At 37.9% G+C, this 12,339-nt stretch overlaps 1 long non-coding RNA gene across 4 annotated transcripts in view; it reads right to left on the reverse strand.

The window, feature by feature from the left end:
• Positions 1-2,221: 2,221 nt before the first annotated feature.
• The window catches only part of LOC142409137 (uncharacterized), a 46,443-nt gene continuing 36,325 nt past the window's right edge, over positions 2,222-12,339 (reverse strand). For all 4 annotated transcript variants that reach the window (XR_012775517.1, XR_012775515.1, XR_012775518.1 and 1 more), the window contains 3 exons: positions 7,334-7,441; positions 4,456-4,510; positions 2,222-2,648 (listed from right to left, as the gene is read on the reverse strand). This is a non-coding gene — a long non-coding RNA (uncharacterized LOC142409137). The remainder of the gene's footprint in view (positions 2,649-4,455; positions 4,511-7,333; positions 7,442-12,339) is intronic.

Genomic DNA, 12,339 nt, shown 5'->3' on the forward strand with positions numbered 1-12,339 from the left:
CAGATGGTACTGAAGGCTCGCAAGAAAAATAATAGTTCTGTCTGATCACATCTCATCAGCAAATGTCTCACTCACATTCAAGTGTTCTGCAGTTCAAAGCTGGTTCTGCAGTCTCACAGCAGTGTTGTACTCATGGTGCAATGGAGTCATCTTGTATTTATCAGGAATGAACTACTGCCAGCAGCTGAAAGGTTGGTGGATTTAGTGAGCATACTTCAATGTTGCCTATCGTGTATTCACTCTCCAGAGTGGTGCACATTTTTCTCCCTTCCCTAGAAAAATTTTTTAAGGTCAAAGCAAAACAGTTTGTGTCAAAGTTGATTTCTTGTATTATAATTTACAGTAAATAAAAGTTTGAAATAAAGGTATTTTGAAACTAAAACCCCAAAGATTGTGATAAAGTTGAAATGGGGACTATCACATTTTTCTTTTTGTTTAATAATTTTTTGTCAGAAACACCACATTTTCCCAGATATGGGAAAAAATAATTTTAAGAAAATAACAATCTCTGTAAGTTTTTTTCAGAAAATAATCAACTCTATTAACAATAACACATTGGCATATTATGTTTTTTCATGCTACTATTGCTTTAAAGCACAGGGTTTTTTTTCTCCATTTCTATTCTACAAAAGTCTAAAAATTGACCCAGGAAGATTTTCCATTCAATCATTCTGTTTAACTAACAGGGCACAGTGTTGCTACAATTAACAGCAAAGCTGTCCAGGGGATTTCAGAACATTTTTGACTATATGGGCTTAACAGGATTTTCAGTTTGCTGTAGCTTTGTCAAACTTGAAAACAATCTTTAAAATTAATAATAGCCATTGGCCCAATGAAAACGTTGCTATGTAAAGCAAAACACAGACACTTCTTTTCACTTGCTTTACAATGTTCTTGTAGATTACAATGTTATTCTAGATCTATTTTAAATGGTGAGATGCATTTTCTCCCCAGTCTTGCTGAATTTAAAAGAGAAGGAAATTTGCTGAAAAAATCTTCTCAGAGAAGATACCTGTATCTTAAAGTTTTGTTCAGACAGTAGTGCATGCTTCAGAAAGTGTGAAACTGAGCCATTTTTGTGAAGTCTTCATGATCCCAGATGCTTTCATTACTTCTACAAGCAAATTATGTCCTACACCTTTGAGCATACCTGCTTTAATTCTCAATGCAGAAGCGGGACCACAGTTTCTCTTTTCATCCACATCCTGATACATATTCCGTTGAAATTAAACAAAGATGTCATTGGCTGCAGTGAGCTTTGGACAAGTCTTCAAAGGCATTTTTAAACATAGGAATACTATATATACCAATTGGCTTACTGGTTTAAAAAAGTACATACTCAACTTTCAGAACCAAAGATATACATAAGTTGTAGAAGAACAGCCCAGGAGAAAAAGATAATCACAATTTTACAATATTTTCTAGCACAACTACAAGGACATACAGAGAAGAAAGAGGATCAGCTCACTAAGGGTCTGCTTTAGGACTTAGAAGAAATGAATTCAAGGTCTTGCTTTACCAGAGACTTCCTGTGTGATCTTATACCACTCTGACCTCCTGTGCTTCTGCTCTTCTGTAGGAAAGAAAAGTACTTCTATATTTATACAATGGAATGGATAAGTGTATTAAAAAATTGTGGCATGTTCTGATGGTGTGATACAAGAAGCACTTAGGGTGGGATGTAAACATAGGCAAAGAAGACATCTACCTACATCGGACAACAGCCTCTGGTACCAAAACAATCACTGTCCCACAAAGCTCTGGGAGCCTTGTCTGGTTCTAGCTGCAGGGCACCAGAAACAATTGTGTGGAGGAAGGAGGACCTTCCCATCTCTTCTGGGAGGCAGCAGGGCTGGCACCAGCTGTAAGTCCTAATGCCATCCTCCACCCTTCCTTGCACATTTGCTATGCCAGGAATGGCAAGCCCCACAACATCCTCCTCCTTTGCATGGCAAGATTCAGTTTTTCCCACTTTGCTGAGGAAGCCTTGAGAAATTTCAACAATAATGCAACCTGGGAAGAAAATAATTTCTGAGCTAATGTACATGTCAATCCTTATTTGACAAAAAAAGTTGTAAAAATGAAATTCATATAAAATGTAGAATTAAGTGTCACTTCTGTCATGATATCAGACACATAACAGCGAGGACATTTTAATGAGATATTGGGATTCTCTACTACTGACTCCTTAAACATCAAGATTCATATCACAAATGTGGGATAGCACAAATATATAGGTTTTAATTACATGAAGTAGGACAATACAATCCCGGTTTTACATAAATGAATGTTCCACTGGTAACAATTTTGCTGGTGGTACTTAATGCTAGGTATGTGCCTTAGTATTTTGCTGAAACAGGGGTGAAGGCGGATTCAGTAAAAGCATTTAGAAAATACTGGGCTGGGCTCCATACCTGCAAGTAGAGTTAGTGGTGACACATTTCACATAAAAATGAAATAGAAAAGCAGTTTTAGAAGCCAGGGCAAGATGTCAGGCCTCCATCTCCCCAGCTTGGACACTGTCCTCTTCCGATCTGTCCCTGGTCTTGGTCCTGAACATTCACTGCTGGTCTGAGAAGAGTGCACCGTTGTGTTTCCTTAGCTGGAACAGGCCCTCTTCTGGGGTGGCAAACTGAAAGTCGTACAAGCTGAAGGAGGAATTAAATGTAGAAGAGTACTCTAACCACCAGGCAATAATAAAAATGTGCATCACCATCATCACCATACATGCCAGCACCGTATTTTCCTCTGTAAAAATTTACTATAGCTGAATGCAGTATAATTGGTGTGAGTTAAATGCATTCAGAAGGTTTCTACCTCATCAGGCTCTCCAGAGAATTCAGTCACAGGGACGTTTTGTCTGTGACTCATAAATAGTTACGGGCAAGAATTGAATGACAGATTGCTCACTTCAGCTAACAGACGGGCAAGTTGTAGCACAAACTTATGTACCCAGGTAGCATCACTTCAAAAAACTTGGGGTTCCTAAACTCCACTTTTTGTTGGAGATTCTTAAAAGTTTATCTGTCTCTAGTGTTTAATTCTCTTGAATAGTCAGATTAAATTTACTAATTAACTTATGTTTTTGCCCCAGCCTCATTGCATATGAAGGGTTCAAACATATATCTCCTTGTAAGAACCTTACAGTGAATTTTACTTGCTTTTTTGCATATATATCTAAGTTGTTAGCATCCTTTATTTTGTATGTTAAAATATTGTAAGATAATTTTATAGAATTATTCATATCTTGTGTTATATACAATAAGGCTGGATTCTTAAGATACAATCCAGGGTGCACGTTTTTCCTTTAAGCATATGTTGATAATATATTGATGTTTGCACTAATTGCAACAGACTAGCTTAGCTGAAATTTTCACAAACGTACATGGAGGGGTAATCAACATTTACTAGAAAACAATTACTCACTAAAGGAAAGAATCAGCCAGGGATACAGAATGTCCAGACAGCGCAGACTACCCAAGTTATTTTCTTTCAATGCCAGCATATTCAAAATTGGTTTATTTTTTATTTGGTCAATCTCAACTTAATTTATTAGCCTTGAAATTCACCAGCACAGAACTAACTCTCTAGAGACTCACTGAACAAGGAATGCAACAAAAACTTAATATCTAAAATAAATAATTAAAAAATAAATTGGGGAAAGACCTCAAGCACAATCGTACATTTCCTATGCTGTCTTTTTTTTATGGCAACTCTAATATGTATGTAGGTTGGTGTCTTTCCCTTTCCCTTTCAATATAGAGAGTTCTTTATCTTTTACATATAAGTCAACATTTTCCAGCATGGAACTGTCTTTGATATATAATGGCCAAATTTCTGTCTTTCAGCTTCAGCAGGTCTGTCCCTGTTCCTCCCATTAAGACCCAGTAGCCCCTGCGGAAGAGTCTCCTGTGCTGTTGACGCTCCCCCTGCTGACAGCGTTCAATCAGGAAAATGCTTGCAAGTGCTTGAGGGAACAGTGGAAAGAAGAAACCACTTCTTTGAAGGAGTTCATGGGAGAAGAAATAGAAACAGTAGAGGCAATCACGGGTGTAAAGAGATGGGCACAATCAGGGACCACAGTGGCAAAAGATCCATAATCATCAACCCACATGCCCTAGGGGATCTGGAATTGAAACCCCATCTTTCTAATCAGCAGAGTGGGAAGGCCATGAAAGTTGTGATGGTTTTGAAGTTTATCTTATTTGCATTTGCACTTCAAATATTTTTTTGGAAAGAACTTACAGGGAGAACAAGAATTTCTTTGCAGCAAGGAAACTCATATGGGATACGGGAGATCAAGATTACATCCCAGCCTATATCAAGCAGGTAAGTGCCAGGTAAGTATCCAAAGCAACAAGTTAGTGGTCATTTCCATGATGATGAGTTTTTCTTCCTTTTTTTTAAATTGAAATAAAAAACTCACAGGTTTTGTTAATATTTTAATCCTTTTACCTGCTGAAATTTGTGTCAGAATCATGCTTTCTCCCTCTCTTCACTCCTCTCCCACCTAAAAGAGAAAAAAGTTTCACTGGAAAACCAGATGAGCTCATGAACCTCCAAATACTTTTTCTTTTTCCAAAATCTATGAAAGCTAAAGTTTTGAAAGGCCTGATTTAGTGATTCACAAACAGGAAGACACCTACCCTTCATCTGCTGTCACTAGTTTGCGGGGTAAAGGACTATGTTACATTACTAAAGGAGTCCAGTAGTGTTGATGAATTTCTTAAGGATCAGGCTTTCAATTTCCATGCTCTTTTAAAAGCTTAAGAAATTGCACAACATTCCCATTTCTCCTACATCAAAGAAACACTGCATCTGACCTCCACAGCTGTGTTCGTTATGGCATAGTCCTCAATTGCATGGACACTGTGCTCCTGCCTCATACTTTGAGCAATGTATTTGCCTCCCAACAGAGAATCACAGCTGTATAGCAAATAAAGCTGGTGTTGTCTTATTAAAATTGTCAACAGAAAGTGGAACACAATGCTCACTCCTATTAAGTGAAGCTACTCTGGAAAATTGGGTTTTATCCCCATCTTCGACATGAAGGACTGTGGGCCAGTAAGCGCCCCAAATTTTTCACAGATGATCATTGTGCTTTTCTTATTTGATAGATAAATCAAAGGTGGGATTTCTCAACTAACTTTAGACATTTGCACTCTAAATATTTATTTGGGGGGAAAAATGACACCCCATTTCTTTCCACTGATGATACAGTAAATGTAAACAGTCTTACCTCAGATACAGACATTTATTTTTGTGATTTCAACAGTAGGATCTGAATTTCAGAGGTAAACACTCTCAAACACAACTGAAGCCACTCTCAAAATACAACCGAAGCCAATGTCTCTATGTGATCCAGGCACAAGGCACTGTAGCAACTCTCCAGTACCCCAATGATCTTGAGAGCATTTGTAACTGCTACAAAAGGCCAAGCACACCAAAAAACTCAAACTATGCACATTTTATTTTTGCAAGCCAAAATCAGTTGACAGTGTAGATATTGGTTATTTTCTAATAAATCATATGCAAATGATAAGGATAAACACAATTGCTGCTACTTAGGAGATTAACATATTATACTTTTTATGTTGTACACCAGTGCATTCTTATCAATGGCACGCCTGTGCTCTGCAGTGTAATGTGAAGCAGAGACATACCAAATGCCTGTGTAGTATACGAATCCCTTTTGATTAAGTTAGCTACCTTTATTTTGCTGCTTCATAACTACTGAAAGCTTTGTTGCCCTTTTTTTTTTCCATCTACATCTAGCTATATTAGCCATGACCAAAAACTTTACAACAGGAAATATTTTCAGTGAAAGTTGATGTACATCATGAGAAGCGGTCAGTTTTTGATGAAGCTTCTTTGAAAATGGTCAAAATACAAGAGCTCCATCACCAAAACAGCACCTGGTCCAGCCACAAGAGTAGTCAGTTCAGATCTAGGAAATCCTCGTTCAATGCCCTGCTCCAGAACAGGACAGGACAGAACAGTAACTTGAACCTGAGCCTTTCACATTCCAGCTAAATGCCCAGAAATTTTTGTTTTCCTGCCAGCTCTAATCTATGTGGAAAGAGACGAAGAGAGAGCACATTAACTATGTGTGGTTGCAATGAACAGTTTTATATATGGCAGTAAAACTGTGAGAGTTTTAGCTTAGACATACTTGACACAAACAGTCTAGTTTTGCAAAACATGACTTTAAGAAAAGGGAGAAAATATGGAGCTGTGTTGTTTTTACAGACCATTCCCCAAATTTAGCATTAAAAACCTTTGGTGGGAAAGGTAGAATCTGTCTTTTGCTGTCACAATACTCTGCTACCATCACTGAATTTTGTTTAGAATAATATGGCCTTAATGCCCCCATCTCCTGTAGAATTGCTCAGACTGGTAGTTGATTAGAGCGGAGAGAGGTGCCAGTATTATCTGTGTTAGTGCTCCAGAGGTCATCCTACACTAACAAGACCGCCCCAGTCAGGGATGACAGAATCCAGCTGTTGCGCCTTCAGCTGAATGAGAAGAATCCACTTAATGCCAGGGATGTGTCTCAAAAGATTAACTATTCTAACTAGTTACTTTCCACCTCTGCAAAAGTGGCTGGCTCATCATTATTGTCCTCTTTTTGCAGAGGCCTATGGTATACATGAAACCATTTACCTCTTTAACCTCGTGAACTATAAGGCACCAAATACACTTTATTTTAAATGGATAAAACAAAGTTTTAACTTCGCTGATTTCTGCTTAAAAGTGAGCTCATGTACCTCTGCAATAGAAGGTAGTGCTCCACTTCAAAGAAATACATATATGCATTTTTTTAATGTTAAAGCAGAGTACTAGACACACCACACTCCGTCTAGCAGCAGTGAGTCCTAATCTGAATGGTAAAAGGAATGGCATGAGCATGCTTGCAGCCATTTTATAACACTTTTACAGTATGCTCTGAAAAGCTAGCATCCTTAGGTAGAGGCTTAATATTTTAAAAAATCCTGTAAAAGCTATAGCGTTAAATATATTAGCTGGCGATGTTCCTTTTTATAGCACTCTCCTAGTAGCCTGAAACTTTTTCCCGACTAGCACTTTCTTATATGCTGTTTTGTGGGGGTTTTTTTGCTCTTTTAACAGGATGCAAGTCAACGTGGCTCTTGCTTCCAGGCTGCTCACTCGCTTGCATGTCAGCATCCGTGGGAATGTCAGCACTGCTCCGGGGCTACAGATTTATTGCTTGGCCAGCAGAGGGTACTAGAGTTTTCTAATGACTTCACAGACCCGAAGGAAAACAATCGTGGGGTCAAAGTATACCTATTGTTTTGTTCCATTTCCCACTGACCTGATTGCTATGGGCTGTTTTTTGGTAGGGTGTTGGGGTTTTCCTGGTTCTTGAGCGTTACATTAGACAGGACCAATCTCCAATTTTCTTCCATGCAAATGATCTTGCCTAACAAAAAAGAAAAGCCGTTTAAAACTTGGGTTATAGTCGAATGTGATGTAAATACACAGAGGTTTTAATGGCATTAGAGTTCTTCAAGAGTTTTAACACCACTTGGACTCTTTCAAATAACATTCTTTTAGAATGCTGACCAATGAAAAGGAGAAGAGATTTTCAAAGCTCAGAGAAAATTTGTGAATCCCATCAGAAATGTACTTGAGGTTATGAGGAAAGCCTCTGTTTTTCAGTAGGCGTTATAATTTGCAAATTCATGGGAAGTGTTATTTCAGCAATAGATTCTATTTCTTTTTAGCTGTATTTTGATTTTGCTATCAGCAAAGCTATCAGCTTTATCAAAGCTGATGCTTAAGGTATGAACCCAGCATAAATTACTGTTTATTGCCTGGTGATAACAACATTAAAGTGAATGCAAAAACAGAGATATGCATTCTCTTCAACTTGCTCCTGGAGTGAAATCAACATACAAAGCATGGTGGAAATGCCACAGGAAGGCTTTTCCAAGGTTTGGGGTTTTTTCCTGTTTATTACAATAAAAATCCAGATCTTGCCTACAAAGTTTTCCCTAGAACCTACTTCAGTGGCTGGAGATCAAGTAGGATTATGACACCGCAAGAACCAAGGAAGTGAAATTTGAGCAAATAAGATGGAATGACATCTTCAGTTATTCAGTGATTTTAGTGACATAAGGGATCGCACTGTCATGTAGTCTGACTTCTTACATAACTGAAACCATGGAATTTCACCCTGTAACTCCTGTACTGTATCCAATAAAAATATGGTTGAATTACAGCATAGTATTTAGAAAGGCATCTGGTCTTCATTTTAGTAGTCTGGGTAAAATGTTTGCTCCTAATACTCAGGTCATTCTAAAATGGGATGTAGGCACCTAATTCACTTAGGCTTTTAATATTTTAATTTCCTCTTTTAAAAATGGCTGCCATGATTGGGATGGAACTGTAACAAAATACAACTAACTTCTAGCTTAATGCTTACAATGTTTTTTATAGAGAGGGAAAACAACGTGAAACTACTGAAGAGCTTACTGTTTATTAGGCATTATAAGAGAGTCTTCATCCCTGATTTATCCTTTCTAAATGCTATTTTTCATTAGAAGACATAAATAATGATTTCTTGCAGGTGTAGGTAGTTGACTGATGCAATGTGAAAAATAAAAGAAGGAATCTAAATCAGAAAAACACTGAAACATATCTTTAACATTTATAAATGAAAAAAAATGATTAAAAATATATTAATGGAAGACCAAATTCTGCCTCTCTAGTGCTCGTACTTTGTAAAACCCTAGGAACCCATGTTTTTAGGTGCTGTACAAGGCCAGCCAGTTTTTAGAACAGTATCCACATCCTGAACTAGAAACTCATATACTGTGATTTCTCTTTCTCTACATAGCTCCTAGCGATGTTTTTGCAGCCTTTGGTCTAAATTCTTAAGACACTTTCCAGAGCTGTAGTTCACCATGCATATGTGATCAAGAAACAACATCTATGAAAACAATATATCTTAACACTGAAGCTGGGAGAGGACAAGGTGATATGTGAAGAGATCTAATATCCTTTCTTATCTGCAGTGTCAGGCTGGAAGACTTCACATTGAGAAGCATATGCTCACTCTGTGGGCTACAGTTATCTTTAAACACTACTCAGGTAGGGAAAAACTTCTCCTTCTGCTTACCATCCAGTTAGGGAACTCCTCAAGGCACTGTCTTTACCAAGTGCCTCTTGTCTGTAGGCACAAAGAACAGGATGATGCATGAGAGGCATTGCCATCAACTTTACCGTTTAACTTACACTTGGTCAGAGGTGCAAGGAAAGAGCACATCTTAAACAAGAAAAGGTCTGCAGTAATATACACTTGAAAAACAAAAGATGAAAGGGCTTTTTCCCATTCCTGTTGCAGCTGATGTTGAGGTGAAGGTACTGCTGGAGGGCTAACCAAAGCAGAGTGGGAGGAATAAAGCATGGCATCTACTCGCAGGGATACCAGGGACAGAGGCTACAGTTCAGTAGCTGTAGGATTTGTTTGGATGCCATGAAAGACATGTCATCCTCTGGCTGTTCATCACCTTCTGCTGAGATGGCCTTATCCCCTTGCTCATCACGGTGTGATGGCCAAATCACTGTGACCAAGTCTGCAGCCCCCATGCAGCAGAGAAGGAGCAGGGTTATGAGCCGGGGTGTGCTGCCACACATGCCTGCACCTAAGCTTTCCGGTCCACCTTCCAGGTATTATCTGAAGTTGCCATTGAAGACTGTGAATGAAAAGAGGTCAAATGTAAGTTTCCTAGAGGAGCACGAGCATCTCACAGAAGGGTAGCAGCACACTCCTGCAGGGAGCGAGGGAGGTGGCAATGCCCAAAACAGCATTAGGTGTTTGTTTGCTGAATGTGAGTCAGAGCCTTTAATCTCTTTGTGCTTGAATTCTCCATCTACAATTACACATAACGAGGACATCCTATGATGAGAATAACCATGCCAAAGAGTGTGAGATCCTCAGATCACGTAGTTATTGGACCCTTTAAGTTCTTCTTTAGTTAGAAAGTAGCATGAGAGGAAATAAAATGATGGCTGTAGAGGAGATGTGCAGAGGAAGCACAGAGGAGGTTTAGCAAAATTGTTGGAATATCTGCTCTCAGAACAAGAAAAGAGAATTAATATGTCAATTAAGATAGGGCATATCCAAAATAATAGGAGAAAATAATAGAGAGTAGATGATGTGTCTTTGGGTAGAAATTAGTAGGGACAAGGAAAACACAAGTCTGTACAAAAAGTAATATGGACATGTAAATCGTAGATTAAAGTAGAAATTTTCAACATGTAAAATAAGTAGTAAAAGATCCCTACCCACAAACAAATATATTGCATATATCCTAACTATCCTTCAAAATGGAATAAGAACTGAAGTTTTTCTGTAACTCATTGCTGTTTTTGAGGATTTAGTCGGTTATTTTCATGGGGAATTGCTGGAGAATGCTATGTCACCATTTAATCAGAAGACAGAACAGAAGATTATGGAACAGAAGGAATATTTCTTGTTTATTTTCTTAAGGCCGGTAGGAAAGGAACATGTTAAATTGGAAAATAAGACAACTTAAAATGTTAGCTCAATAAAAGCCACCAGATATTGTTTTTATGGATTGCAGTGAGGTTTTGTTATTTTTTTAATTGTTCCTGCTTTACTTGTGGGCATGTGACTATAGTTTATGCTGTTATGTTGTCAGGCTTCTGATAATGGGAAGGACTGTTTGTTTAGACTGTGTAGCTCTTCACTTTAATTCACTCTGGCTCCAGTGTGACATGTTAAAACTACTATCAATGGAAAATCCAAATTTCCCAGAAAGACTTAAAAGAGCAATCTCAGTGAACTGAAATTATCTCCTCTTAAAGCTAATTACCTTAGTATACTTAAGAAAGTAGTGCTATAGGAAATCTGTTTCTTTAGACTCTCTTATAGTTCATTAAATGCCTCAGGTCAATATGAATAATTATTGTTTGCTTTTATTACACTTTTTTCATTATTCATTTACATGCCTCTGAAAGGACATATTACTAAAATAATCCAACAAATTAAGAGTAATTTTTTGAGACAGGCATTCATCATTAAAAAACAAACAGAAAATATTTTCACCTTTCAGTTTATTTTATTAAAAAGAAAATACTGTGAGGTTTCCCTTTAATAGGAAGCTTTAAAGCATTAATGAGTCTCCCAGGGCAGTTATTGCAAGTAAATATGGAATGCGTCCAAAATTAAATACATTCTACCATTTTCTGTTACCTAAGGGCTGGATTTAGGAAAAATATGCATCAAAGGCTGCTTGCTGACGAAAGCAATACACGATTCTGTGTTCTATGTCATCTTCTTTCAAGAGAGTCCACTTAATACCATTAACAGGTATGGCAGGGTGGCAGTTTTCCCCAATCCCCAAGAACAGGCTTAGAGTAGATTCTTTATTTTGACTGACCCAACAGTAATTTTGGCAATCATTTTAAAGCCCCACATCCCAAGGATTTTATGACCCCACAGGAGCTGTCTTTTATAAGGGCCAACCTGGGAGACAAATCAAGAAGTTCTCATACTCCAAAGCCTGCAGTCTTTACTATAACACATGGGCTGGGCTACGTGCTACCAAATCCTGGGATAAAGGTGAGAAAGAAGGATGAGGAGGGTACGTGAGGGGAGATCTCTTAACACAGCTCACTATCACCTTCTACTAGTCATATATTCCACTTCCTTTTATTTTTATATAAATTAGGCACTGATTTCCTAGACCTATTAAGAGAGTTGTTTCCCTATTAGTGCTATTTGATTCAGCTCACCCTTTTGCATGACTCAGTCATGAACACACAGCCTCCCCCACACCGAGTCAGACTAGAGTTGTGTTCATCCTTCTCTAAATAGATATTATTGAGACACTCAAATGGATTTCCTCCCACCCACCTTGTACTCATTTCATTTTAGCAGTTGCATGTAAACAGTTGAGACATGAAAATAAATGAGGAATTATAAAGAAAAGTTCATTTCCTTGAAATGAATGAACGATAGGTCGGTATTCTCACACTTTTTCTAACCCTGGATTATCCACAAGGAAAATAACCACTACTCTCTGATGTTGCTTATTTATTACAAGCTAAGAAAAAACAATGCAAAGGTTTTAAAGCAAGTTTTTTAGATACTATGTTCTTTGCTATTGTCATGGAAATGAAGAAAAACACTGCCACAGCAAATAAAACTTAAATCAAAGCACAGACATTTTTTCTGCAAGCAACCATAATCACTCTCATATCATATCATATCATATCATATCATATCTGCTTGTCTGTTACTTGCCCCGCTATCATTTATCAAGCTCTTTGGACAAAGATTAATTCTGG

This window comes from Mycteria americana, chromosome 4, assembly GCF_035582795.1.
Source record: "Mycteria americana isolate JAX WOST 10 ecotype Jacksonville Zoo and Gardens chromosome 4, USCA_MyAme_1.0, whole genome shotgun sequence".
Classification (NCBI taxonomy): domain Eukaryota; kingdom Metazoa; phylum Chordata; class Aves; order Ciconiiformes; family Ciconiidae; genus Mycteria; species Mycteria americana.